This window comes from Scyliorhinus torazame, chromosome 1, assembly GCF_047496885.1.
Source record: "Scyliorhinus torazame isolate Kashiwa2021f chromosome 1, sScyTor2.1, whole genome shotgun sequence".
Classification (NCBI taxonomy): domain Eukaryota; kingdom Metazoa; phylum Chordata; class Chondrichthyes; order Carcharhiniformes; family Scyliorhinidae; genus Scyliorhinus; species Scyliorhinus torazame.
In genome coordinates this window covers 161,892,870-161,920,340 of record NC_092707.1, presented here as the reverse complement: position 1 = coordinate 161,920,340, position 27,471 = coordinate 161,892,870, and the positions used below count along the sequence as shown (strand labels likewise).

Genomic DNA, 27,471 nt, shown 5'->3' with positions numbered 1-27,471 from the left:
TATCCCCATCTAACCTTTTGGACACTAAGGGGCAATTTATCATCAGTGGGGTGCAGGGCTCACTCATACCTGACAGTGTGTCGCCCCTCACCCCCTCTGGGGACTCCCAGAATCTGGCACATCATAACTGAAGGTTCTTTTGTTTTTCTGCCTCCGTAGATAGTTCAGGCTGTGTCCTATTGACCCCCTCCACCAACACCCCGAATCCCTCTCTCCCCACCACACACCCTTCCTTTCCCTTCTGTTGGTACAGAAGCGAGGGTATCGGATCTCTCCAGCACAAGGTTTAGTGCTTGTACCGTTTGTTTTTTGTACAACTGCGTTGTGAACGGTTTTAATAATCAGAGAATAATAATAATAATCTTTTATTGTCACAAGTATGAAGTTACTGCGAAAAGCCCCTAGTCACCACATTCCAGCACCTGTTCAGGTAAGCTGGTATGGGAATTGAACCCGCGCTGCTGGCCTTGTTCTGCATTACAAACCAGCTGTGTAGCCCACAGAGCTAAATCAGCCCATCCTACACCCCTTCCCTGTACGTTGGTACTGAGGGAAGGGTACCTGTTTCTCCAACACAAAATTAGTGTTTGTACTGTTTGGCCTTGTATATATTTTTTACTGTTTTAATAAAAGGATATGGCCAATCCACCTAACCTGCACATCTTTGGACGGTGGGAGAAAACCAGAGCACCCGGAGGAAACCCACGCAGACACAGGGAGAAAGCGTAAACTCCACATAGACAGTCACCCGAGGTCAGAATTGAACCCGGGTCCCTGGAGCTGAGGCAGCAACGCCAACCATTGTGCCACCCCTGATTTCTAGATATATAATTATGCTATGCGGTATAGGCAGACTAAAGCACTATTCCTTTCATATTTGTCTCCCCTTTTTAAAATGGGTAATAATACTTGGAGAAGTAATGGTCCTTTTTAATGTTTCTATTCACCTTTGTGGTACAATCTTCTGGACAGCATGAAACCTCTTGTACACTTAGTTGCCATTCTTCACCTAACTGCGTGTTATTCAGCATGAGAACCATTATTGCTCATCCTATTCCTGTTCATACCAATGTTAATTGAATAGCAATCAGGTGCAATTACTTTGATTTTCCCCTATCCTAAGCCAGGGAGGAATTGAATCAATTTGCAGCATCACTAAGGCCATTGTCTGAAAGTTAAGTATAGACCAGAAAACAAACCTAATATTTTTGTGCACCTACCCCATCAAATCCCTTGATAGGATTGAATGCATCAATTAGAACTGAATGCATCAATTAGAACAGTGTTTTTCAAACTCCCCACTCCCCCCACCCCCAAGACTTCTACCAGCCGTCCAAACTTTATGACCCACCATTTTCACTTACCTTTAACGCGACAGGTGAGCCTGCTTGGTCCTCACAATCTCACTTGCTTTGTCATTCAATATTACATTTCTGCTAAAGGCTTCAGCTGATGATTTGGGTTCTCGCTGCATCCTTTGTAAAAAATCAAGTGGCTTGTCCTCTAACTCGCCATGCTTGGACATCAGTTGCCTTTGAAATGTTTAGGGTTTTAAACTTTATTTTCCAGTACTTCCCAGCATATAACACACATGGGCTTTGCATCAGCACAATTAACGAAGCCATACCTCAAGAAATCAGCTTTGTACTGCTTTGTTCCCAATTTCAGTTTCTTCTTAATGGGTTGTTCACCAGAGGCCCTAGAGCTCCGTCTTCAGTTCACACTAGCATTGCTTTGTTCTGCTGTGGACTATCCTGAGCTGCTCACGCCAGCATGGTTTCATCTTGCCATAGGCTCTCCTGAGCAGCTCTCCAGCAAATTCAGTTGTGAGATTCTGGCCTGTTTGTGTTTCTGGCCCTCTCTTCCTCATTACAAAATTACCATCTTCAGTTCTTCACAGTCCTGTTGTTTTCTGGCAGCTACAAAATTGAGGATATCTCCTCCATGATTTCACACCGAAGCACAAATGTTAGGGCACATGACGTCAGTGTACGTGCCGGGCACGTGACCTGCTCTCTGCCGCCACTTCTGACTCCATTGTTCATGTTTGAAGGCTGGTTGCAGCCAGCATTCTTAAAAACCGATCGCGACTTAGGCACTTCTCCTACGATCTGGAACACCACGACCGTTTGTCCCGTGATTCTCCTGACATCTGCCCACGGGTCACGACCTGCAGTTTGAAAACCCCCCAAATTAGATCACCCTCAATTGAGCCTCAAATTAAGCCCTAGTTTTTGTTGAATCTCAACCATAGAACAATTTGCATGGGCTTGATCACCTGCAATGGAAAAGGACGACAATTTAAATCACCTTATCAAAGCAATGTCAAGCTTGTGATTGAATTGTCAAATCTGAAGGGTGCATTTGTTTTGGTTGTACAAATATTCATTGGAGCTTTTGAACTGTAGCCAAGACAGCTATTTAGCACCTGGTTGCACACATGACCCCAGGAACATAAACTGCAAAAATTTGCCAAGTGTTGCTTGATAGCTGGTTGTTTCTAAAAATATACTCATTTAGAAGCAACACAATCATCCCTGCACACAAACACACGGAGATAATCCTTATGGCTGTAAAGATAGCCAGATGTCATGTCATTTCAGAAAACACTCTGGGAGATGGGGGGAGATGCTGCAGCGATTTACAATGCCAAAGCACACGAGCAGTACAATCACCTTGGTAACAACAGAAAAGTGAACATAAAGCCAAAACGTTTCTAATCCAATGTATTTCAATATTACCCGCTCATTTTCACAAACATAATAAATCCACCTATTTATTCTGCTGTTAGACCCAGCCCAAAGGATGCTTGGGTTTGTGGAGAGCAATTCAAATCCAACCGTTGAAAATTACAGGAGTAGAAATTGGACCTGATTGGGTGCAAGACTACCCAATTGAGGACCATCATCCACAGCGCACCCCCCCCTCCCCCTCCCACCCCCACACACAAAGAAACCTGATAAAAAAGGTTCAAAATTGGATTGGATCAATTTTTAGATATCCCTGGCAGCCACCGAAAATAACGTACCATTTTAGAGCCCACTGACTAAAATGGACCTGCAATAAGCAAAGTAGGAGTCAAGCATGGTTACACCCAATTATTCAGAATACGGCAAGAGGGCTGCTGCAGTCCCCTCATCTCCAGAGGACTGCTTCCAGTGACATCCTTTCTTACAGAGATGGAGGAATTTGTCCCAACTTGTCTGTGCCAGTATTTATGCTCCATGCGATCGGAGTTTCAAATCAACATAACGGCATGATGCCGGTGGAGATATGGGCAGCACGGTAGCATAGTGGCTAGCAGAGTTGCTGCATAGCTCCAGGGACACAGGTTCGATTCCCGACTTGGGTCACTGTTTGTGCGGAGTCTGCACGTTCTCCCTGTGTCTGCGTGGGTTTCCTCCGGGTGCTACGTTTTCCTCCCACAGTCCAAAAATGTGCAGGTTAGGTGGATTGGCCATGCTGAATTGTCCTTAGTGTTAAAAAAGGTTGGGTGGAAGTGTGGGCTTGGGTAGGGTGCCCTTTTCAAAGGGCGGGTGCAGACTCGATGGGCCGAATGGCCTCCTTCTGCACTGTGAATTCTACGATTCTATGATTCAATGACAGGTGCCAGCACTTTGCTCCAGTTCACATCCAATTTGGGTCAGGCTTAGGGCCTCCAAGTTCAGGCATGTTTTGCAGCTGAATTTCAAACCCAAATTGGATTGGATTTGTTCATTGTCATGTGCACCGAGGCACAGTGAAAAGTATTGTTCTGCGTACATTCCAGACAGATCATTCCATACATGAAACAAAACATAGGGCATACATAGACATTGGCGTCGGGTGAAGCATATAGGAGTGTAGTGCTACTCAGTAGAGAAGAGGTGTGGAGAGATCAGATCAGTCCACAAGAGGGTCAGTTAAGAATCTGGTAACAGTGGGAAAGAAGCCGTTTTTGAATCGGTTAGTGCGTGTTCTTAAGACTTTTGTATCTCCTACCCGAAGGAGGAAGTTGGAAGAGTGAATAACCCGGTTGGGAGGGGTCTTTGATTATGCTGCCCACTTTCCCAAGCGAATGGTGTAAACAGAGTCAATGGATGGGAGGCAGGAAACATGCATCCATCATATTGCCACTATTGTTTCTTCAAGGAAAATTCAAACTATTTCACCCAACAACTCAAATCAGTTGCCCTTTGCTGTAATGTACATCTTCATCATTGTATAGCCCCAAACAGGTCAGCAACTGCTCAGCACACCCAAGGCACTTTTAGCTTGACTGCATTAAATGTCATCTGTCATTTTCTTGGCATCTTACATACTTTAATTAAAATTAGTGAAGAGTAGTAAAGTTACTTTTGTAACATTTAAAGCAAGTCATATTGTGACCCATATTCTATTAGATTTTGATCGAAGATTCCCTGTACGACATTTCTGCCCCAGCCAAAAGGGAGGGGCTTGCAAACTTTGCCTTTCCCCACTGTCAGGGTCAGGTGCTATGAAGTGCATGGGAGTCATTTCTCTTCATCCTGAGAGGTTACATCAATTAGGAAAGATTGAACAGGTTGGGGCTTTCTTTTCTAGAAGAAATAGGCAGGCCAAAGGGTGACCCAATAGAGGTCATTAGATATTTTTTTAGTCAACTAAACTTATGACTTCGGGTCCTCATATCCCCTTGCAATGCACATGTACAACATGCAATGCAAATGTACAACATTTCCACTGATGTTAAAAAGTAAACTTGGAGCAATAAATACAAGGGGCGGGATTCTGTGATCCTGAGGCCAAGTGTTGACGCCGTCAAAAACGCCGTTTCGTTTCTCGATGGCGCCAACACGGCCTCAGGATCAGCAATTCTGGCCCCTATAGGGGGCCAGCATGGTACTGGAGCGGTTCAGCCCACTCCAGCTGCTAATCGCGGCATCAACTGGGAGCCGCGGGTTCCAGGCATGCAGAGTGGCCCCAGCGCCAACGCGCGCATGCGCAGTGGCTCCCTTCAACTCACCGACCCCGCGCAACATGGCGCAGGGCTACAGGGGCCGGCACGGATGAAAGGAGGCCCCCAGCCAGAGAGGCCGGCCAACCGATCGGTGGGCCCCGATCGCAGGCCAGGCCACATCAGAGGCCCCCCCCGGATCGGACCCCCCCCATTACCCCCCACAGGCCGCCCCTCCGACCCTTCCATGCCGAGTTCCCGCCGGCTGAGAGCAGGTGCGGACGGCGCCGGCGGGACTCAGCTTTTTTACGACGGCCACTCAGCCCATCCCGGGCCGAGAATTGGTGGGGGGGACCAGCACCGCGCCAACCACGCCAGCACCAATGGCGCTGATTCTCCACTCTGCGGAGAATCGTGTGCCGGCATCGGGGCGGTGTGGTGCGATTTGCGGCAGTAGCAGGGATTCTCCGGCCCAGCCCCCGGGCTGAGAGAATCCCGCCCAGGATATGTGGGGCGGGATTCTCCATTCCCACGGCAGAGTGTCCACACCGTCATAAACGCCGTCGCGTTTTACGACGGCGTGAACGGGCCGCTCCCATGACTAATTCTGGCACCTCCAGGGGGCCAGCACGGCGCTGGAGCGGTTCGCGCTGCACCAGCTGCAGATCCCGGCGCGAACTGTGCGCCGCGGGATCCGCGCATGCGCAGTTGCACCGGCGCCAACGAGGACATGCGCAATGGCACCGGCGCCAACATGCGCAGTGGCCTCCTTCAACGCACCGGCCCCGACGCAACATGACGCAGGACTACAGCGGCCGACACGTAGGAAAGGAGGCCCCCAGCCACAGAGGCCGGCCCGCCGATCGGTGGGCCCCGATCGAGGGCCAGGCCACATCGGAGGCCCCCCCAGGGTCGGACCCCCCTCTCCCCTCCAAAGGCCGCCACCCGACCCTTACACGTTGACTCCCGCCGGCCCAGAACAGGATAGAACGGCGCCAGCGGGACTCTGCTCTTTTCTTACAGCTGCTCGGCCCAGAGAATGGGTGGGCCGGTGAATCGGTGGGCCGGCTGCATCGTGCGGCCCGCGACCGGCGCCGCGCCAACCACACCGTCGGGGCAGCGTGGCGAATTAGTGTAGCCCGCCAGCGATTCTCCGACCCGGCCTGCAGTCGGAGAATCCCGCCCCACTAATTAGATAGCGAGTTCAGGAAAAACGACTTTAACCAGAGTGGTTCAAATGGTGAACTTGCTGCCTCAAGAATAGTTGAAAAGTATAGGTGCGTTAAGGGAAGCTAGATAAAGACAACGGAGAATGGAATAGAGGGTTATGCTGATGGACTGAATGAAATGGAGAAGAAAACTTGGATGGAGCGTAAACACTGGCATATACAAATTGGGGCAAATCCTATGTAAATATTTAATATTCCTCCATCTCTAAGAAACTAAGTCAATTAAAACATTGTGTGGAGAAATCAGGAGGTTAGGATCTGTTTCCTACCACTGTGGGCACAGCATTGCCAACAACAACTGGTCCAAACAATACTTCATAGTAACAACATAAATGGGGAGTGGCGGGAAAAAGGGGGCAGGAATTTATTGTTGTGGTTACCATGGAACATATTTAGAATGTTAATGCACTCTTCATCCAGAGAAATACTTCCCCCATAATGATTTTGGAAATTTGGCCTAATGAAGGACTAACAAAAGCAAGCAATTGAAGAATGATAAAAATACTTAATTTACAATCTAACACTGATGCATCTCAAAAGGGAAGATTTGAAAACTCTCAAGCACTGCATTACACAGCAGTAAGGAAATAAAAAAAACACTTGGAAAGCAGATTAATGATTAACAACACTGGGAAGGTTGTGCATGTGCATAGAGGGGTTAGGAGGACTGGAGAGCATAAATTTAAATTTATAAAAAAATAATTTAGCACAGGTCGCAGGACTTTAAAAATTTTTTTAACGGAATAGAAAAATGGCTGTTCAAATAATTTTCTGGTACACAAGATGATGGAGGCATTCAGCAAGTTCAAAATGCATTTTGATGCTATCCTGGGAGATTAGAGTTGATTTTATACTGCCCTTAAAGCGCAAGCTTCCATAACATAGGCATTGCGAAACCATAACCTTGATATCAAGTGTCCTGACTCACGCCAAGCCCTATTCACACATCACCCTGGGCTCACTGACCCATCAGCTTCCAGTTAGACAACACCTCTATTTTAAAATTCTCATCCTTATTTTCAAATGCCATCTCTGTAATCTCATCCAACCCTACAACCCTCCAAGATATATGCATCCTTCAAATTCTGACTCTTCAGCATTCCGGAATTTAATTTCTCCACCATTGGTGGAGATGCCTTCAAACACAGACGACAGTGGGATAGTGATTTTGTTGCTGGACTCACAATTCAGGAATGCTCAGTAATTCTGTACAAACCCGAGTTCAAATCTCCCCATGGCAGATGGTGAAATTTGAATTCAGTAAATATCTGGGGCTGGATTCTCCGTCCCGCCACGCCACATGTCTATTTCACCCCGCCGGCGGATGCTCTGTTAGACCGGCTGGTCAATGGGGTTTCCCATTGTGGGGCAGCCCCACGCCGTCGTGAAACCCATGGGATGTCAGCAAAACGGAACATCCAGCCGGCCGATAATCCAGCCCCTGGACATGTCTTCAGTTGCCTTGGCCCCAAGTTGTGGACCTTGTATTCTTCAAGACATCTTAAAATCTACCTATTTGACACAACTTTTCACTATCTACCCAACTATCACATATGACTTGGGTGTAAAAAGGTTTGATCTGGCTCCTATTAAGTGTCAAATACAAGTTGATGTTATTAAAAGGCTACTGTTTGAACAGTCTCAGCTTAATTGCCCATTCAGTGAAACTAAAAATGTAATAGTATTAGTTTTTGTCTCTTCATCCTCCTCTTCCTTTGCTCCAAATGTATCTTTGCGGATTCCTCCGTGCAGCCTACCTTCTCACAGAATCACGATTCAGCACTCTCCAAAATGACTCTGTCCCAATCTGTTATGCTCCAAGATTAGACCCTTTCCATCTTTATATTGACTGCTCCCAATCTGTGAAAGATGTTGGAAAGAAAGATTGTTAGTGGAACATAGAAGTGACTCCACATTTTCTTCTTGTTCAGTTCTGCTCCATTCACTAAATTGTTACCCCTTGCCAAGTACCATTTTCTAGTCACCATGAGCATTCTAATGCCTCACTGTCAGTGTCCTATCTGTTGATTCCCTTATTTCCCCTTTCTTATTTTGGCCATTATCACTTTTAATCCATGGATGCCTAAATATTTTTTAAGTCAAGCAACAGAGAAAATGAGGAATTCAAGAAGTTGCAACGTAGCATTTGATGCTAGTGTTCGAACAGGAGAACGCAAAGACTTTGTGGCACCAGAGAGATGTGCTGAGATTCGGTTTGATTGGTTGGCTGGTGGCCAATGAATAGGACAAAATGCTGCATTCTGCCCAGTAACAGATGGTGATTGGGTCCTGCTTGAGTGGCCTGATTTTCGGAGAGCCGGGGAGGTTCAGTTTGAATCCTGGACACTCCAGGGAAAGGACCTACTATCTCTCTTGTTTTTGTTCTCCATAAAAGCTGCTGTCTGAATGAATCTACAATGAAAACCATTACAGACTGGAAAGCAGAAATTTCAAACTGAGAGCTTGGTTTGGAGGAAAGTGTGCTAGAAGCAACCATCTAAAACAAAGACTCGCATCTTTTACTTATTATTTTCACCCGTGTTGATTTGTCTTGCGTGTCTATGTATAGTGGGTGGGGGGTATTGGGGGGGGGGGGTGGGGGGAAGTTAAAGTGGGGGATTAGGAATTAGGTGACAGTTAACCAATTGTATTTGCTGCATATCTCATTATAGTTCCTGCTATTAATAAAAACTAATTGTGTTTAAACTTACAAACCTGGTGAATGTAAGCATTGGGCAGCCAAGGGCCAAACACGGGTATTTTTCTAAGAATTATTTGTTAATTCAATTGTGTCGCAACTCCAGGTCAGGGGGGGGGGGGGCTGGAATTGACCCAAACCAGCCCAGGGTGTTGTTACAGTATTTTTACTTTGTGTGTGAGCAGAGGTCAGAATTTTCAGGCAGTTCTCAAGTGTGCAACGAAAGTACAGACATTATTTCGAGATTTTTCTTTTATAAAGTGCGCAACAATTGTATGAAAAATCCACATAGGTTTACTGCTGCACTGATACCATGCTGTGATAACAGCACATCTATAGTCTCAAGTGATGGGCATATTGGCTCTTGCATCAATTGTGAAATGATCAAGACAAATCTGTAAATTTATAAAGGATACTACAGTCAAATCTCTGCAGCAGCTAGTTGTTGGCTTGTGATTGTGTTAATCTGCAAATCCCCACCAGATTTGCACACTGCTTCAAGTAATATAACTGCAATTTACAGGGATGCAGCAGATCTGAATTTTAAAATGTTTGCATTGCACATATCCAGTCGGATCAAAATGGCAACCATTAAGGAATACATTTCAGCCCCGATGATGGGGATGTGGTGGCACAATGGTATTGTCATTGGACTAGTAATCCCAAGACCCAGGGAAATGCTCTAGGAACCTGGATTTGAATCCCACAATAGCAGATGGTGGAATTTGAATTCAATACTAAAAATTGTCAATCGGCATAAATTCACTCATCTGCCGTCCTTGCCTGGTCTGGCCTACATGCAACTCCAGAACCACAGAAATGCGGTTGACTGAAATGGCCTAAGCAGTCCACTCAGGGCAATTAGGGCGGTAATAAATGCTGACCCAGCCAGTGACGCCCACATCCCATTAATTATTTTTTCTTTTGAAATTAACTCCTTGAACTATTCTGAAGAATTAGAAGAGGCTACCAAAAAACAATCCCAAATGCTACAGTATGGATTAATGTGCAGTGCCATTACAAAGTTCCTAACAAATATTTTTCCCATCAGTGATTTCTTCAAATAATAATGTCATTTTCAAAATCTCATTCCCATTTTGCTCCTTTGATCTTCTTGTGAATCTCACTCTTGGTTTGTTCCTTTCGTTGATTTCAATCCTCATTTTTGAGCTATTATTATCACTATTTCTGTTTGTCTCTCTCGGTCTTTCTGGTTTCTGTATTTCTTGATCTGGCTTCATCTCAATCTTCGGTCTTTCAATAGGTCCCAGGTTCGATTCCTGGTTTGGGTCACTGTCCGGGTGGAGTCTGCACGTTCTCTCTTGTATCTGCGTGGGTTTCCTCCAGGTGCTCCAGTTTCCTCCCACAAGTCCTGTTAAGTGAATTGGACATTCTGAATTCTCCCTGTGTACGCGAGCAGGCGGCGGAATGTGACGGCTAGGGGCTTTTCACAGTAACTTCATTGCAGTGCCAATATAATCCGACTTGTGACAAGAGATTTTTTTTTTTTTTTTTTAAACCTTTCCTGGTATATACCTTTTCCTCTGTGTACCTGCACTCTTTTTATTTCCTGGTATAAATTAATCCCTTCCTGATTACAGTTGCCCGATAGGGTCTTGTCATGTAAGTGCTAATTAGCAGATTGACCATGGCTTTGGTTATGGGTAATAGAGGACCTATGATGGCTGGTGGAGCAGCTAGAGAGCAATGGTGAACATGGAACATTAAAGAACATTTTAAAAGAGGAATGGAGGCAGAAACTGGACTATGATGTAATAATACCCTCAGGATCTGATAAAACACAAACTCACGATGCAGGAACATGGTGGAAAATGAAACATATGGTGACACTAAATCTAATAACTGAGATCGACAGAGATGCCAGCAAAGAGGACAGTAAAGTAATAAAAAAAAATCTAGAGCGCTTTAGGTCAGTTGTCCCAAATTGCATTGACTGTTGTAATTATTATGCATTATATTCAGTTGTATTTATATTTCTCACCTTATCTTTGTGAATGCACTTTATTATATCACTATTTAAAAAGGACCAAGGCAGCAGTTGTCTCTCATTCAGAAGCTCATGTTTCCTACAGTACAGTGCCTATACTTCCAAAGTGTAAAGTGCTTTGGAACATCCAGAGGTTGTGAAAGATGCTACATAAATACACATCTTTCCAGCTGTTGGAGTACTGGTGTGTTCTGAGCTTGGAACCAAGTGAGGCCAAGCACAGAAGACAGGTGACGCCACGAGGACAACAACACCAGGCAGATGCTCTTAATCGCTCCTCCTAGGGTTGGCTCATACTCAGCTGCTGTAGTCATCACAAATAATTGATTTCCATAGTTTCTTTTCAAGGTCGGTTATGAAAAATAAACACAGCAGCTCAGTGGTTGGAGCCGAGTTCTCTCCATTCCCCTCCTTGCAACCCAGCGATTTGACATTCTAAGTCCCAGAGCACTTGCAGGAGGTCGTAAAGCCAGAGTATTCAAGGTCAGCGTGGTGAGAGCGGAAGTTCAACACTTGGGAGTTGATAGTGGGAGGGAAGGATTGAGCAGAAGGTCACAGCTGGAAGTAACTTGCTGTCAAGAATGCGCAAGCTGCATTCCTTTACTTTAAGTTCATGCCAGGTGAATTGAGCAAAGTGCTGAATTTAACATTTTTAATGAGAACAAAACAATTCTTTATTGAGCAGGAGTTCAGAGAGGGCAAGACCCACAGCCGAGGAGGATACCTGAAGCCCTGACAGATGACACTGCGATGGCAGGAGTGCTGGAAAGAGATGAAGAATTAGGAGTAATCACCATTACCGGAACAACATAGAATCAGTGAGTACCCAGGATTGCATGGTTCCCACGGATAAATTAGATCACTGGAAGGCAAAGTGGATTGAACAGTGTGCTGGATGACAAGAATACAAGTTAAATAATAGATGTTGTTTTAAGCTTTGGCTATGAGGGATTTATATATGTAGTTCCAAGAAAATGACAAAATAAGTTGTTTTAGATCACTGTACAAGTAGGGTAGAAGGTGCCGGACTTTGTGCTCAACTCAAAAAAATGACGTTTTTCTGAACACTACCTACATAAGATGGTCAGACGTTGGATTAATGCCATCAGTACTCAAATGAAGCAAATGTTGGAGAAAACTAGTTGAACTGGATGTTTCCTATAATTTCATTCTCAAAATAGAGTTTTTAAAAATACACCCCGTTAACGTTTTATGCATTAGGGGCAGGATTCTGTGATCCTGAGGCTAAGTGTTGACGCCGTGGGAAACACCGTCGCGTTTCTCGACGGCGTCAACATGACCCCAGGATCAGCAATTCCGGCCCCTACAGGAGGCCAGCATGGCACTGGAGCGGTTCACGCCGCTCCAGCTGCTGATCCCGGCACCAACTGTGCGCCGCGGGATCCGCGCATGCGCAGTGGCTTCCTTCAATGCATTGGCCCCGACGCAACATGGCGCAGGGTTACAGGGGCCAGTGCGGAAGAAAGGAGGCCCCCAGCCAGAGAGGCCGGTCCACAGGCTGCCCCCCGACCCTTCCACGCCGCGTTCCCGTGTGGACGGCGCCAGCGGGACTCTGCTTTTTGACGTCGGCCGCTCGGCCCATCCAGGGTCAAGAATCTGCAGGCCGGCCGCGAAGATCAGCCCCCGACCGGCACCGTGCCGACCACGCCAGCGCCAATGGCGCCGATTCTCCACTCTGTGTCCTACCCCACCTCTTAACAATTCCTCTCCGCTTATTTGAAGTCCTCAGAACAATTGCTAATGGTTCAAACGCCAATGTGAACAAGAGGGGAGACATAGGACACCCCTGCCTCGTCACCCAATGCAGTCGTAACAACCGCAAAACTCATGGTGTCGGTACGCATGCTAGCGAAAAGAGCCTCGCACAGCAACCACCCCCATGACACAAACCCAGGGCCCAGCCCAAACCTCTCCCAACATCGCAAAGAGGTACCTCCACTCAAACCTATCGAACGCTTTTCTGCACCCAGCGACATGATTATTTCCAGTTCCGGCCCAGCTGCTGGGGTGAAAACCACAACTTGGGGTCCTTCACAAATCCCATCTGGTCAGGACACAGCTCCAAGATCTTGGTCAAAAGCTTCACGTCTACATCGAGCAGTGAAATTAATGCTATGAACCACATTTTGTAGGATTCTTATTATTTTTCAGGTGAAGGAGATTGATTTAGCATCTCCGGGAGAGAACCCTGCTGCCGTGAACCATTAAACATCCCCATCAAGAACGGAACCAAATCGATTTGCAAACTTCTTCTAAAATTCTATTGTGAACCCCTCCGACCCCAGTATCGCCCCGTCTGTATCTTTCCCAAGGCTGTTTGAACCTCCCTCAATCCTAGCAGCTCCTCCAGTTTTCCCCAGCCTACCACAATCCACCCTCCCCTCCCCAAAAACCCGGCTCCCTCATCTGCATAATCTCCTTAGCAGCCTCTATCACCTTAACTGGTGTGCCAAGAAACAGCTGGCCTTCTCCCGATACTCCTTCACCAGGCCCTTCAAATACCTCAGCTTGTGCACTGCCCTGTCCATAGACAGCAAGTTAAACTGCGTTTGCAGCTTTTTCCTGTGCGCCAATAGTTCTGGAGTCGAGTCGCTCGCAAAGCCAACATCTGCTCCCAGGATCTCATCCACCAACTTCTGTCGTTCCTTCTTGGCCTCCCCATCCATTTGTGCCTTGTACAATAATAATAACTAATCACGGTCATGATATTCAAACATACATCATAACACATACATAATGATAGACAGACCAATTAGCACACATAACACGACAGCCAATCACAGACAAGAGCAGACACAGTATAAGACAAGAAACACGACACCTCCTGGCCAGTGCATCTGGAGACAGCACAGGGTCAGGACCTCATTAGCAAGACACTCACACAGTCACAACGTGCTGAGTACCAAGTCAGATGTGTAAATAGTTAGTTGGAATAAAACTGCGTTGTACCAATCGCAACCGTGTTGGTTTGTCTGTACCTCAGAGCACCCAACACCTCAATCACTGCATTCAACACCTCCTACAGAGTAGAGGGGGAAAGACTGTCACGTTCTCATTAAACTCCACTTTTTCCTTCATGGCTCTAGAGACCTACCCGCAGAACCCCAATATGTGATAAAAACCCTACATCCAACCTCCATCCCATGCGCTGCATCCGGCCTGCCTCCAACATCAGATCTACCAAATGCGAAGCTTGATCTGAAATAACCACTACAGAATATTCCGCCTTTTTCGCCATGGGGAGGAGAGTCCTACCCATGACAAAGAAATCTATCCCCGAGTGCACCGGGGAGAAAAGAAATGAGAACTCCTCACCCACAGGGTGCATAAACCGCCACAGGTCTGTACCTCCTCGCTCTTCGATGAATGCAGCTAACACCCTCGCCATCCCCGAAGGAGCCAGCGGCTTTGGCCTGGAGCGATACAGCTTCAGGTCCAGCACACAGTTGTATTCCGACCCCCAAAAATCATTTGGTGCATGTCTAAATCCGGTATTGTGGCAAGAAACTGCCTTATAAGATTTACATTGTCCCAATTGACCCAACCCCTCCCCGATCAGCCAGAACATCTCCCGCCTGAAAATGGACGAATAGAAAAGTTACAGCACAGACGGGGGCCATTCGGCCCGTCTTGTCCATGCCAGCCCGAGGACACCCAGATACCCTTTCTAATCCCACCTTCCAGGACCTGGTCCATAGCTCTGCAGTTTGCAGCACTTAAGGTGCAGGTCCACATACTTTTAAAAAAGAGTTTAGGGTCTCTGCCTCCACCACCAACTCCGGCAGCGAATTCCACCCACCCACTACCCTCTGCATTTAAAAATTATTCCTCATATCCCCTTTAAATCTTGTGCCACTGATCGTGAATTTATGTCCTCTGGTTCTAGAATTCTCCACCAAGTGAAACAATTTTATCCTGTCCACTATCTCTTCCCCTCATAATTTAGTACACCTCACTCAAGTCAGCCCTCAGCCTTATTTGTTCTCAGGAAAATAACCCCAATCTATCAAATCTCTCCTCGTAGCTACACTTTTCTAGCCCTGGCAACATTTTTGTAAACCTGCTCTGCACTTTCTCCCGAGCAATTACATCCTTCCTGTAATGTCTTTGCAAAAATAGGCTGTCTGCCCATCAAAGCTTTAATACAAAACCTGGCACACCCAGACCTTCAGCAGCCTAGTCTGGTCCTGCACCTGCAAGTGAGTCTCCTGCAAGAACATCACATCGGCCCCCAAACCCAAACTCTTACCCAAATTTTCATCGCCCCCGCCCCCCCCCTCAGGCCCTGCACTTTCCTGGTGAGTAACCCTTGTTGGGGGTCTCTCACCCCCGAGTCAGCCATTACCACTGTAATAGATCATCCCTTCCTTACAAATTCCTGGGTCCCAGACCCACCCAAGATGGTTACTAGCCTCACCCCAAGGATGAGACAAAGAAAATCCCCTTGTCACTCTTAGCGCTCCCCTTCGACCCCACACCCCTCCAGTATCCTCTCCCCTCCACCCCCGAACCACCCGCAGGCTTGCAGACTCACCTGCCACCTTAGCTAACCCCAGCCTCCCCCAGGCAGAGGCCTTCATTAGAGAGCCCCTTCTCTCTAATGAAAGGCTCTGCCTGCTCCAGTGTATCAAAGAAATGATCTTTCAAGTCCCTTGTCACACCGGGTACACCACCCAGAACTGCACTCCTTTGCTGTAGAAATTTGCCTTGTTGAAGACCGCACACCTCTTTGTCAGCTTAGTCCCACTGTCCTGATAGATGCGTACTACTCTGGAAAGTGGATAATCACCACCTGCAGTGGCTCATTCGGCCGTGGCTTCTGCTGGAGTGCCCGCTGGGCTTTATCCAACTCCAGAGTGAAAATCTTCTCCCACTCCCCAGCCGAGAGAACATCTCAGAGAAGTACTCAGTTGACCTCAAGCCCTCCGCTCCCTACGGCAGCCCCCCCATCCTTAGGTTCAGCCACCTCAACCTGTTCTCCAGATCTTCCACATTTGCCCTCAGGCCCTTGTTACTCTCCGCCATGAGCATCAACTCCGCTTTCACCGAGGCAAACCACCCCTCATGCTGCGACAAGGCCTCCTCCCTGCACTTCAGTGTCTCGCCTTGCTCTTTCACAGCCTTCAAGGTCTTACCCAGCTTCTCTCTAACTGGGCCCAATGCTTCCTCGATGGGGCTTTGAAGGCGTCCTTTATCTTTTTACCCTGCTGCTCAAACTGCCTGTCCATCTGCTTCCCAAATGTTTCCAGTTCGTGCACAATCACCATAGTTAGCGTGTCCATTGTAATGGGCGCGGCAGCCTCTGCCATCTTCTCTCCTTCAGACTCTCTTGCCAAGCTATCAGCCTGGGCTTTTTGTGTTGAAACTTTCAACATAAACTCCATCGAGTAAAATGTTCCCAGATCACCTAACTGGGTTTGGACACAAACATTCCCCCAAAATCGGGCAAAAGGAATTAAAAAACAAAGACCCTGTCGGGAGCCACCTTTCGTGCAACTTGCTCTCACATGACGTCACCGGAAGTTCCTCAACAATACGATAGCCAAGCACAGCAATTACCTTCACAATCTCGACAGAACAGTTCCTCCCATGAAAGGCGTTTTTCATTCTGGCTGTCGAACTGTGCAAAGTGCAGTGATGATCTCCTCGTAGAATTCTATACTTATACTCCATATGCAGATCCCTTCAAATATCTTTGGGTATCATCTGCTTAAGTACATGCAGCTGGCAGTATAAGGGTATATCATAACAAAACGTACATCTGGCTGGAGGCTTCCTTCGGTTGTCAACTTCGGAGGTTTCATTACATGACCTTCACCCTCTAATTTCCCACTCCTCGTGTTGACCTTCTGACCATGAATGCTTTACTCCCACCCACAAGTGCTCCAAATCACTGGGGAGAAAGTTGGCCTGGGATGGAGTGGTGAAAACTCGATCCCGATCAGTGGTGGTGCATCCAGCATATCCATCCTTGCAATATACACCTTTCCCATGCCAACTAGAACACAAACATCCTCTAATTAGCCCATTGATGATGCTTGGCTATTAACCTTTCTTTGACTACACATCCTCTTTTTTTTGTTACCCCACAAATTTTTCTCCCATCTTGGATGGAGATCTACCTTCAATTCACAGAGACTCCCGGGGCAATCCTAGAGGGTTGTAATCCTAACATTACATTGATCCTATCCCTTCTTCAAAATCTGCAAATACAACAGGATGCCCAGGGGGGTAACCACATTGATAGCGTATTTAAATAGTCCAAGAGAAAAAGGCATAGCTAGAGGTTGGAGTATAGTTTAAAAGAAGCCGACTATAATGTTGCTTCTTGGCAAAGCAGCCAACAAGCAAAATAGCAATGCAATTGGTAGAAAAATACACACAGCAGCAAATACAAAGGAACCAGGTTACATGAAGAGACGTGGCTCCCAACACGGAGAGTCAAGTTTCTTTAACATCCATTTCACATGGGTTGTGTATCTGGAGTACGTCTCAGGTGTTCCAACTGTACTATGGGGCCAGGCCTAACTTACATATTTCTCAGGATGTTACTGAGTCTTCAAGAACTAAGATGATTCATCTCCAGAGCACGACTGTTCAAGAGGTTTTTTTTTTCCACTTGTTATAAAAATGCTTGTCATAGAAAACAGGGTGTATGACTGACAGTTAAGAATCATCCTATTTGCTTTCCAATTGAAATGGGAAAATGTGTGTTGTCCTGTGAATGGACAAGTTGGCAACCAATGGCAGGAGAGTGGATGGGACAGTTGGGAGGCAGGTGGTCACACAATGACATCTTGACAACCCTATGCTACAAGCACCTGTGGGTTTAGCAGTGCTGCCTCACAGCGCCAGGGATCTGGGTTTGATTCCAGCCTTGGGTGACTGTGTGGATTTTGCACGTTCTCTCAGTGTCTGGGTGGGTTTCCTCCCACAGTCCAAAGATGTGTAGGTTAGATGGACTTGCCATGCTTACTTGCCCCTCAAGTGTCCCAAAATCTGCAGGCTGGTTGGAGTTATGGGGATAGGGTGGGTGAGTGGGCCTAGCTATCATGCTCCTTAGGCATATATATATAGAAATATTATCTATAAAATACATGAGTATTTGTGCATGAAGATTCAAGAAGCAAACTTGAATTTAAATGGACTGACTTCAGGGTGAGAGCAGGAGCTAAAAGAGGAAATCCAGAGATGGTGATCCAGAAAATACAGTTGCGAGAAATCACGTAATTATTTAATCCTGGCACTTGCTCCTACTGCTTAGTAAGACAGATCAAAGAGCCAACACTATAAAATGCCAGTACACTCATTCTTGGAGTTGTTTGCAAGATATATATCTAACAAACCCTGTGTTAAATCATAAATGTATTTACCGAGAGAGGCAAGAAACAGATTTCTGAACATTACAGAATAAGCAATTTTTATGTTCTCATTCCCCCACCCCCAACCCCCGCAGTCGATGGATTCCGATAATAATAGAACTAAAGTGAACAGCAGGTCAATGGACATCTTAGAGAAAAGAGAATTTAACATTTCAGTAATATATCAGGCTCGATTTAACCACGGCGGCACGCCTGGCGCAGATCTGGATGAGACGGTTAAATAAGAGGAGATTGAGATCCAGACCGAGTGTAAATCAGTTTGCCATCTAACCGGCCAGCTCCCGATGGCGAATTCTGGATCTCACCCAAATATGGAGGGCATATCATTGACCCCAATTAGCACCAAGTTCCATTTCATTAGCGAGATTAAAGTCGAATGTAACAGCCTCCCGGGAATTAATCGACTCTCCAGCAAGAAATCACGCAGGCGTCGTTTAGTACTCCTTTTTTAAAAATATGAAGCTGGTGCAATGGCAGCTGAGGGAAACAGAGGAGGTGAGTAGCCATTTCCAGCATGTAGCTCTCGGGCACTGCTGTTGCCCCAATGCCTTGGGAGTGGGGAGAGGAGACCGGGTGCTTGGTCAGGGAGCCAATGCGTTCCAGGTTGGGGGTGGGGGGGGTTCTCATCCGTGAGGTCTTCAAGCCACCTTTCAATGTGTGGATATCCATAACAGAGGCAACTGCAGCTACTGTCTATCCTACCAAACATTTCCAGGACAGAGCCCTGTTCTTGGTTCTATGCTGAAGGTCACTTTAACTCCTTTTGACTGTGAGAAGCAAGAAGACTGATGCACGACAATGTTTCAAATGAGCCACTTGCTAACGCCATTGAAGAAATGCTGTCACAGATTGCTGGCGTGGGGAGTGCTGCATGGAACGGGCACGTCACCACAGGTTAAACATGCTGGAAGTCAATGATGATGAACGGCACCTTGAGCGCTAGTGGAATATGTGGATGTCAGGATTTTATTCCGGTGAAATTTGGGAGGATCTGCACAGCTGCGCCTTCTGGACGGAGAATGGCACTGATACGTGGAACAAGTCACATATTGATGGACAGATCATTTCTATGACAAAGTTCTGGGCATGATAACACAGTCACATGCTTATCCTCTGTTTCTGTTGAGGAACCTGCCGAGGGGTGATACTGTGGGTTTGCTTTTCTTGTGAAAAAGAGACGATATAGCTTTGTATTTTGTACCAAAATGGAACAGTGATGTTTCCTTGTTGATTAGTGGTTAGCATGTTATGTGGAACGTTGGAGAAAGGAAAAGGAGGAAGGAGAGAAGACCTGCTGCTTGGGATGGAGACGGGAGAAGGGAAGCTCTTACTCTCTTCTGGCTTGCTTTGGGCCAGAGCACGTCTCCACTGCTGAGAGAGCGAGCGAGGCAAGTCTAGTCTGCAGGTGAGTCCCTGGGCCTGGGCTTGAGCCTGGGCCAGCTTAATACTGACTGCACATCAGCAACACCTGCAGCCTACAGCAGAGGGAGGAAGGAAGGGGGAGACTGGGACTCTTTAGCTGCCTGATCAGCTGCAAGGGCCTAGAGTCTGAAGCATGGAGGCCTCGCAGCGGGCTACAGGAGGCTGTTGCAACATCTAGCCAGATAAGAAGAATGGTGGGAGGTTGGTGAACTTGGTTACTCCCATCCATCGGTTGTGCCGAGACAGGCCTGGAACACGTATTTGTAAGCTGGGACCCTCCTGGGCTGAAGATGATGTTGTGTCGTGTCCTTCCAGCCACCGATTGAGTAAGAGGGAGGCTGATGCATTAGTAGGACAGTGTGATAAGGTGTAACTGGGACATAGAAAACGCCGTGGACTGTTTAGTTGGGCCGCTCATAACTGCACCGAAGACCTTTTGAAGACCAACCCCGCCTCTCCATCAATTCAGGGGTACCGCCCATCCTTTTGTATCCTACCCTCCTATATCTCCCTCCCATCTGTGTCTCGCTCTCGCCCCCAGATGATGGGTGGAGGCATGGGGAAGGGGGAAGAGAGTACTACTAACACTTCGCTCTCCTCCTCCCTATCATTCCATTACCCATACCACACAGGGGTGGGTGCAGCACTGTCCAAGTAAATGGCAACTCCATCTTCGCCATTAGCCCTCTAGGGCCACCTATGCGGGCGAGGTGGCTTCCAAGGCCCCCACTGCTCCGTGGGCCCGTCACCTTCTCGATTGCTCCACCCACCCTACCATGATCACTGTAGCATGCAATGGCATGCATCGTCACCCCTCAACCATTGTCGTAACCTCACAAAGCTGTATTTTTCCTGATGGCCGAGCAGGCGGTCCATCCCACCTTGGGAAAGGGGCTCATGGTGGGTGGAACCTACCTGGCGGTGGACACATTGGTGGCCATCGCAGAGGGAGTAATACTCCCAAATGTCCTGCCTTTCATCTCTGTGGAGCACCACCTCCCCCCACACCTCCATGCACTCGAACTTCCCTGACAGGACAACTACTCCTCTGCAACAGGAGGCCAGGCGGGAGGCTAATGACACCTCGGCTACCAGAAGGGAGAGCATTCACAGGGCCGGAAAGGGCCAAACAGGTATGCATCGCCAAGACCCCCAAGCCTGAAAACCAGATGCCTTTGACCACCAGCTCCGTTACCCCAAGTCGCCCTACAAAATCCCAGGCCCATTGATGTCTCAGCCCCTGGTGATGTGCGTAACATCGTCTTAGCACCAGGCCCCAATGGTGACAGCTGCAGAATGCACGACTTCATGCCGGTGGTAGTCTTACACAAGCCACGTCTCCGTCAGCAGACAGTCGAGGGAAGGGGGGGGGGGTGGGGGTAATGCCGGGGAGTCACCAGAGTTGGGGGGGGGCCCCTTGTGCAAGCAATCCCCTGAAAGACACGCCACTTCTTTCAGTGGGGGGTGAGAAAAACACCACCATTCCACCCCCACCCCACCCCGTGAGGGAGAGACACCACCACCACCACCCCACCCCCACCGTGCAATTTTGATCCACCTGATGCAATTTTGCACCCGTGGCTTTCATTTTTATAACGCCAGGTGGGATGGCTGACCCTACATCACTGGGTGGCGGTGGCAAGGAGGGCCTCCCCTCTCCATCCCAACACTCGGCGTAGCACCTCACTTCCGGAACTTTTTAATGGAGATTTTCGTAACCTGGTGTCAGAGCGAGGATCTGAGCCACCACCTACCTCTCGCCCAATACCCCAAGAGGAGCCCGAGGGAAACCCGTCTGTCATTCTCCCAGGGGTGGGATCGAGGCAGATTTGGGGCTAGTTGCTGGGTCTGGGCCGTCCGTCAAAATATGGCGGAGGACCTAGACAGCAACTGATCGGAGGACAGCGGCCCATGGTGGGCACAGGGGAGGAGTTGGAGTCAACCTGCAGTAAGGAAGTGGATGCCCTCGTGCCCTACATTGAGTCGGCATTCACCTCCTGGGGAACGCAAGGATTTTCTTCAACCAAACCGCGGTCGTTGAGACAGAATGCAACTAACTCTTGACTGCTGGGTGGACTCTGTGCTTCACGTGCTTCTGCCAAAGGGAAACTAAAAATAAACCGGAACAAGTGGCGCCAGCTTAATGGCTACCTTGCCGCTTCAGCAAGTCTGACACTTCTTAGCACTATCGACGCGGGCGAGTGCATCATCCTTACGGGGGGGGGGGGGGGGGGGGCCTGGAGTTAACCACACCTTCAGGACATGGGACGGCCTTGATGGCCAGTGCAGTTAAGTAACCTGGTCGGGTCCCTTGACTTGGTAGCCATCTACCAAACTCTCCATCGAGACTCCAGTGGTTCATTTTTGTGAGGTCTGGAGTTGGGGCATTCAGATTCAACAATCTCTATATTTAAAGGGCGTACCAGCCCTGTGTTCCAACCCTTCAACGATACCTCTACGTTGGGCCTCCCCCACAATGTTGTGCCCTGGCAATGTATTTCTTCTGCCAGGTGCGCACCCTGAACTATGATATGTTCATAGGCCTGAGGGGACTTAGGGGACTTAGTTACTCCCTGCGGGCACTGCCTATCTTTTACCAGGCAGGACTTTCCCAAAGATTGGAACATGATCGCCTCACGTTGCAGCTTTCCCCCATCAGGAGTAGTGACTTGTCGTCAGGGAGCCGCTACTCGGGGATCCACACCCCACCAGCACTATTTAGAGTGGCTGGAGGAATGGACAGCTGTGGTTGCCGCAGTGACCAGGGTCGGTGGTAGCGGAGTAGGCTGGTGACATCCCGCGAATTGGCACATCAAGTGGCAGCTGGTGTCCAGCTCGCAGCCGATGCCATCCGTGACCTCAAAACAGATGTGCTCAGACATAACAGCACTCGCAGTCTCACGTTGTGGTGGACTCCCGTCTGAGCGATACCCTGCTCGGACAGAATTCCACATTGGCCCCAAGCCCCGTAACCTTCTGCTGCTACTGCACAACTTCCACCTGCTTGTCCTTCTCCCGGACACACCTTGGCAAGCCTGGTTGCCGTTCGGTGGCAGAGATCCCCATTGGTGGTCCTGATATGAAGGAATCCTTCCTCTCAATCTGGGGTGAAGGGTGTTGCAAGCAGCAGTGCCATGCAGCCATCCTTGCCACCGGTTCACAGACTCCCAGATGCCTGCCTTTTGTGGAGTCCATGAACCATGTCTAGTTACATGTTTTAGGCTGCACCGCTTTTACATTTTAATCAATTTTTTTAAATTAAAGTTTTGTTTGAACTTCAGCCCCAAGCTCAATATCGACAGGGACGCAGTGAGAAGAGGGGTGGGGAAGGAGGAGGAGAACCTCCTCGTAAACCTGCTCCCGGGGCTGGAGAAACTTTCCATTAACAGGTCCGGGCAGCGGGCGATCGACTGGGTCATTCAGCCCGACTGTCTGCCCCATTTGTGCAGCTTCATTTGCAGCCAGGTGTCCCTGGGCCCTTAATTTAATAGAATCACAGAATCCCTACAGTGCTGAAGGAGGCCCATCAAGTCTGCACCAACCCTCGCCCTATCTAGGGCCCAATCTGCGGTAGCATAGTGTTTAGCACTATGCCTCCACAGCACCAGGGGCCCTGTATCTGCGTGGGTTTCCTCCAGGTGCTCCGGTTTCCTCCCACAAGCCCCGAAAGATGTGCTATTAGGTCATTTGGACATTCGGAGTTCTCCCTCTGTGTATCCGAACAGGCACCAGAATGTGGCGACTAATAATAATAATAACAATAATCACATTGTCACAAGTAGGCTTCAATGAAAAGGGGATTTTCGCAGTAACTTCATTGCAGTGTTGATGCAAGCCTACTTGTTACAATAAAGATTATTATCCCCCAGCCTATCCCTGTAACACCACCTAGGGTCAATTTATCATGGCCAATCCACCTAAACTTGCACATCTTTGGACAGAGGGGAAACCGGAGCACCCGGAGGAAACCTAGGCAGACACAGGGAGAACGTGCAAATTCCACATAGACAGTCACCCAAGGTCGGAATCAAAACCGGGTCCCTGGCGCAGTGCGGCAGCAGTGCTAACCACTGTGGGAATTTGTTTACCTTTGTTTAATTGGTTGGACTTCAAACAGCTCAAGTGCATTCTTCCGGGTAAAAGTGCCATGTTGCAGATGATGATTATTGCATCGCATTTCAATCCTGAAGGATCAGCACCATAGAGGCAGCAGCCAACAATCTAATGAGATCATAATAATCTAATAACAACCCATGAGATCACGGATGTCCTGTATGACCTGGTAGCTGACTATATTAACTTTGTGGAGGATCATTCGGCTCCCGGCGGGGGAAAGAGAGCAGTCACGAGTAGAAGAGCCCCTGAAGGGGGAACACAGTTGCGTCCCGTTCCCCGTGAAGAACTTGCGCCTAAGAGCACAAACATGGCCGACTGGGCCCCCGCACAGCAAGAGAGGGCGGAAGACGAGGAGTGACCCGGACTTTGAAACAGAGCAAAGTCGGAGACCTGAGCTCGCAGGAGCAGAGCGAGTGACAAAGACAAAGAGAGAGCCCCCCGGGAGAATGAGAAAAGGCCACAAGGGACCGGAACGGTAAGCTGCGGCCCGGTGGAGGATAGGTGTGCGAGAGGAGCCGGGGCCGGAGACCAGGAAGCGGCCGGAGAGAGTCGCGTGCCCGCCCCCGTAGAACGTGGGCGCCGAGGAGAAACAGCACAGGAGCGGGGACCGTGAAGCAGCGCAGGAGCGGGGCCCGAGAAGCAGCACAGGAGCGGGGACCGTGAAGCAGCACAGGAGCGGGGACCGTGAAGCAGCACAGGAGCGGGGACCGAGAAGCAGCACAGGAGCGGGGACCGAGAAGCAGCACAGGAGCGGGGACCGAGAAGCAGCACAGGAGCGGGGACCGAGAAGCAGCACAGGAGCGGGGACCGAGAAGCAGCACAGGAGCGGGGCCCGAGAAGCAGCACAGGAGCGGGGCCCGAGAAGCAGCACAGGAGCGGGGACCGTGAAGCAGCACATGAGCGGGGACCGAGAAGCAGCGCAGGAGCGGGGCCCGAGAAGCAGCACAGGAGCGGGGACCGTGAAGCAGCGCAGGAGCGGGGACCGTGAAGCAGCGCAGGAGCGGGGACCGTGAAGCAGCACAGGAGCGGGGACCGTGAAGCAGCACATGAGCGGGGACCGAGAAGCAGCGCAGGAGCGGGGCCCGAGAAGCAGCACAGGAGCGGGGACCGTGAAGCAGCGCAGGAGCGGGGACCGTGAAGCAGCGCAGGAGCGGGGACCGTGAAGCAGCGCAGGAGCGGGGACCGAGAAGCAGCACAGGAGCGGGGACCGTGAAGCAGCACAGGAGCGGGGACCGAGAAGCAGCACAGGAGCGGGGACCATGAAGCAGCACAGGAGCGGGGACCGAGAAGCAGCACAGGAGCGGGGACCGAGAGGCAGCACAGGAGCGGGGCCCGAGAAGCAGCACAGGAGCGGGGACCATGAAGCAGCACAGGAGTGGGGACCGTGAAGCAGCGCAGGAGCGGGGACCGTGAAGCAGCGCAGGAGCGGGGACCGAGAAGCAGCACAGGAGCGGGGACCGAGAAGCAGCACAGGAGCGGGGACCGAGAAGCAGCGCAGGAGCGGGGACCGAGAAGCAGCGCAGGAGCGGGGACCGAGAAGCAGCGCAGGAGCGGGGACCGAGAAGCAGCGCAGGAGCGGGGACCGAGAAGCAGCGCAGGAGCGGGGACCGAGAAGCAGCGCAGGAGCGGGGACCGAGAAGCAGCACCGGAGCGGGGACCGAGAAGCAGCACCGGAGCGGGGACCGAGAAGCAGCACCGGAGCGGGGACCGAGAAGCAGCACCGGAGCGGGGCCCGAGAAGCAGCGCAGGAGCGGGGCCCGAGAAGCAGCGCAGGAGCGGGGCCCGAGAAGCAGCGCAGGAGCGGGGCCCGAGAAGCAGCGCAGGAGCGGGGCCCGAGAAGCAGCGCAGGAGCGGGGCCCGAGAAGCAGCGCAGGAGCGGGGACCGAGAAGCAGCGCAGGAGCGGGGACCGAGAAGCAGCACAGGAGCGGGGACCGAGAAGCAGCACAGGAGCGGGGACCGAGAAGCAGCACAGGAGCGGGGACCGAGAAGCAGCACCGGAGCGGGGACCGAGAAGCAGCACCGGAGCGGGGACCGAGAAGCAGCACCGGAGCGGGGACCGAGAAGCAGCACCGGAGCGGGGACCGAGAAGCAGCACAGGAGCGGGGACAGAGAGGCAGCACAGGAGCGGGGCCCGAGAAGCAGCACAGGAGCGGGGACCATGAAGCAGCACAGGAGCGGGGACCGAGAAGCAGCGCAGGAGCGGGGCCCGAGAAGCAGCGCAGGAGCGGGGCCCGAGAAGCAGCGCAGGAGCGGGGCCCGAGAAGCAGCGCAGGAGCGGGGCCCGAGAAGCAGCGCAGGAGCGATGCCCGAGAAGCAGCGCAGGAGCGGGGACCGAGAAGCAGCGCAGGAGCGGGGACCGAGAAGCAGCGCAGGAGCGGGGACCGAGAAGCAGCGCAGGAGCGGGGACCGAGAAGCAGCGCAGGAGCGGGGACCGAGAAGCAGCGCAGGAGCGGGGACCGAGAAGCAGCGCAGGAGCGGGGACCGAGAAGCAGCGCAGGAGCGGGGACCGAGAAGCAGCGCAGGAGCGGGGACCGAGAAGCAGCGCAGGAGCGGGGACCGAGAAGCAGCGCAGGAGCGGGGACCGAGAAGCAGCGCAGGAGCGGGGACCGAGAAGCAGCGCAGGAGCGGGGACCGAGAAGCAGCGCAGGAGCGGGGACCGTGAAGCAGCGCAGGAGCGGGGACCGTGAAGCAGCTCAGGAGCACCCCCGCGCGCGCATGTGCGCGCGTCAGCATGGCGCGGGGCAGGAGGAGCAGTGGCCCAATCCAAAGCAGGGACCGAGCCAGCAACGAGGCGGCAACCACCACGAGGCAGGCAGCAGAACAAAGGGGGACTCCCAGCCCGACAAGAAGCCTTTCTCTCTCTCTGGTCCCAGGGTGAGCGTGGAGGAGAAAAAGAAAACAAGAATTTCCTCGTTTTGGGGGAAACTTAGAAAAGAAAACTATTAAAGGGACAGAAAATTCCCTCTTTCCACGTTTCTCAAAAAAGAAAACCAAACTTTCCTGAAAAGAGTCTTTTTAGAAAGGAGATGGGAGGGGAAAGAGGAAAATAAAAGGGGGGGGTAACGGGAAAAAAGGGAGGGGTGAAAAGGGGGGGGGGAAAAAGGGGAGGGGGGAAAGAAAAGGGGGGAAAAAAGCCAGAAGGGAGCCAAAGCAGAGGGAGAAAGGGCACCAAAAGCAAATGGGGCAATGCACGAGCCCATCGGCGCACGAAGCGGCGGAATGGAAGCCTCGCCACAACAAAAAGAACTGGACAGACAGGAGCATTTTCCCCCTGGGCCAGAGTGGAACTGGAAGTCAGCCTTTGCCGAGACGCTGAGGGAACACCAGCAGGAAAGCAAGGCAGGGACCAAAGCAATGGCCAAGGCCCTGGCCGAGGTGCAGCTCGCCCTGGGGAGAGCAGAGAAGAAACTGGAAGCCCAAGAGGAGAAACTGGAAACCCAAAAGGCGAACATCAAAGAGCGACCGGATCACAGCCCTGGTGAAAGAGGTGGCGAGACTGGGCACAGCGCAGGGGAGCCTGAAGGGCAGAGTGGATGAGCAGGAAAACCGCTCAAGAAGACAAAATGTCAGGATAGTGGGCCTACCAGAGGGGATCAAGGTTAGAAACCACACGGCATACATGGCCGAGATGCTGGGCAACTCAGTGGGGAGAGAAACTTTCCCCAACCCACCAGAAATG

The 27,471-nt window shown here is 50.2% G+C and overlaps 1 protein-coding gene across 1 annotated transcript in view; it reads right to left on the bottom strand.

Moving 5' to 3' along the window:
- Nucleotides 1-27,471, bottom strand: part of LOC140415849 (cAMP-dependent protein kinase inhibitor alpha-like) — a 209,516-nt gene that overhangs the window by 128,861 nt on the left and 53,184 nt on the right. Inside the window, exon 2 of the mRNA XM_072501088.1 lies at nucleotides 7,902-8,004. The gene's annotated coding sequence lies outside the window, so the exon portion shown is untranslated. The remainder of the gene's footprint in view (nucleotides 1-7,901; nucleotides 8,005-27,471) is intronic.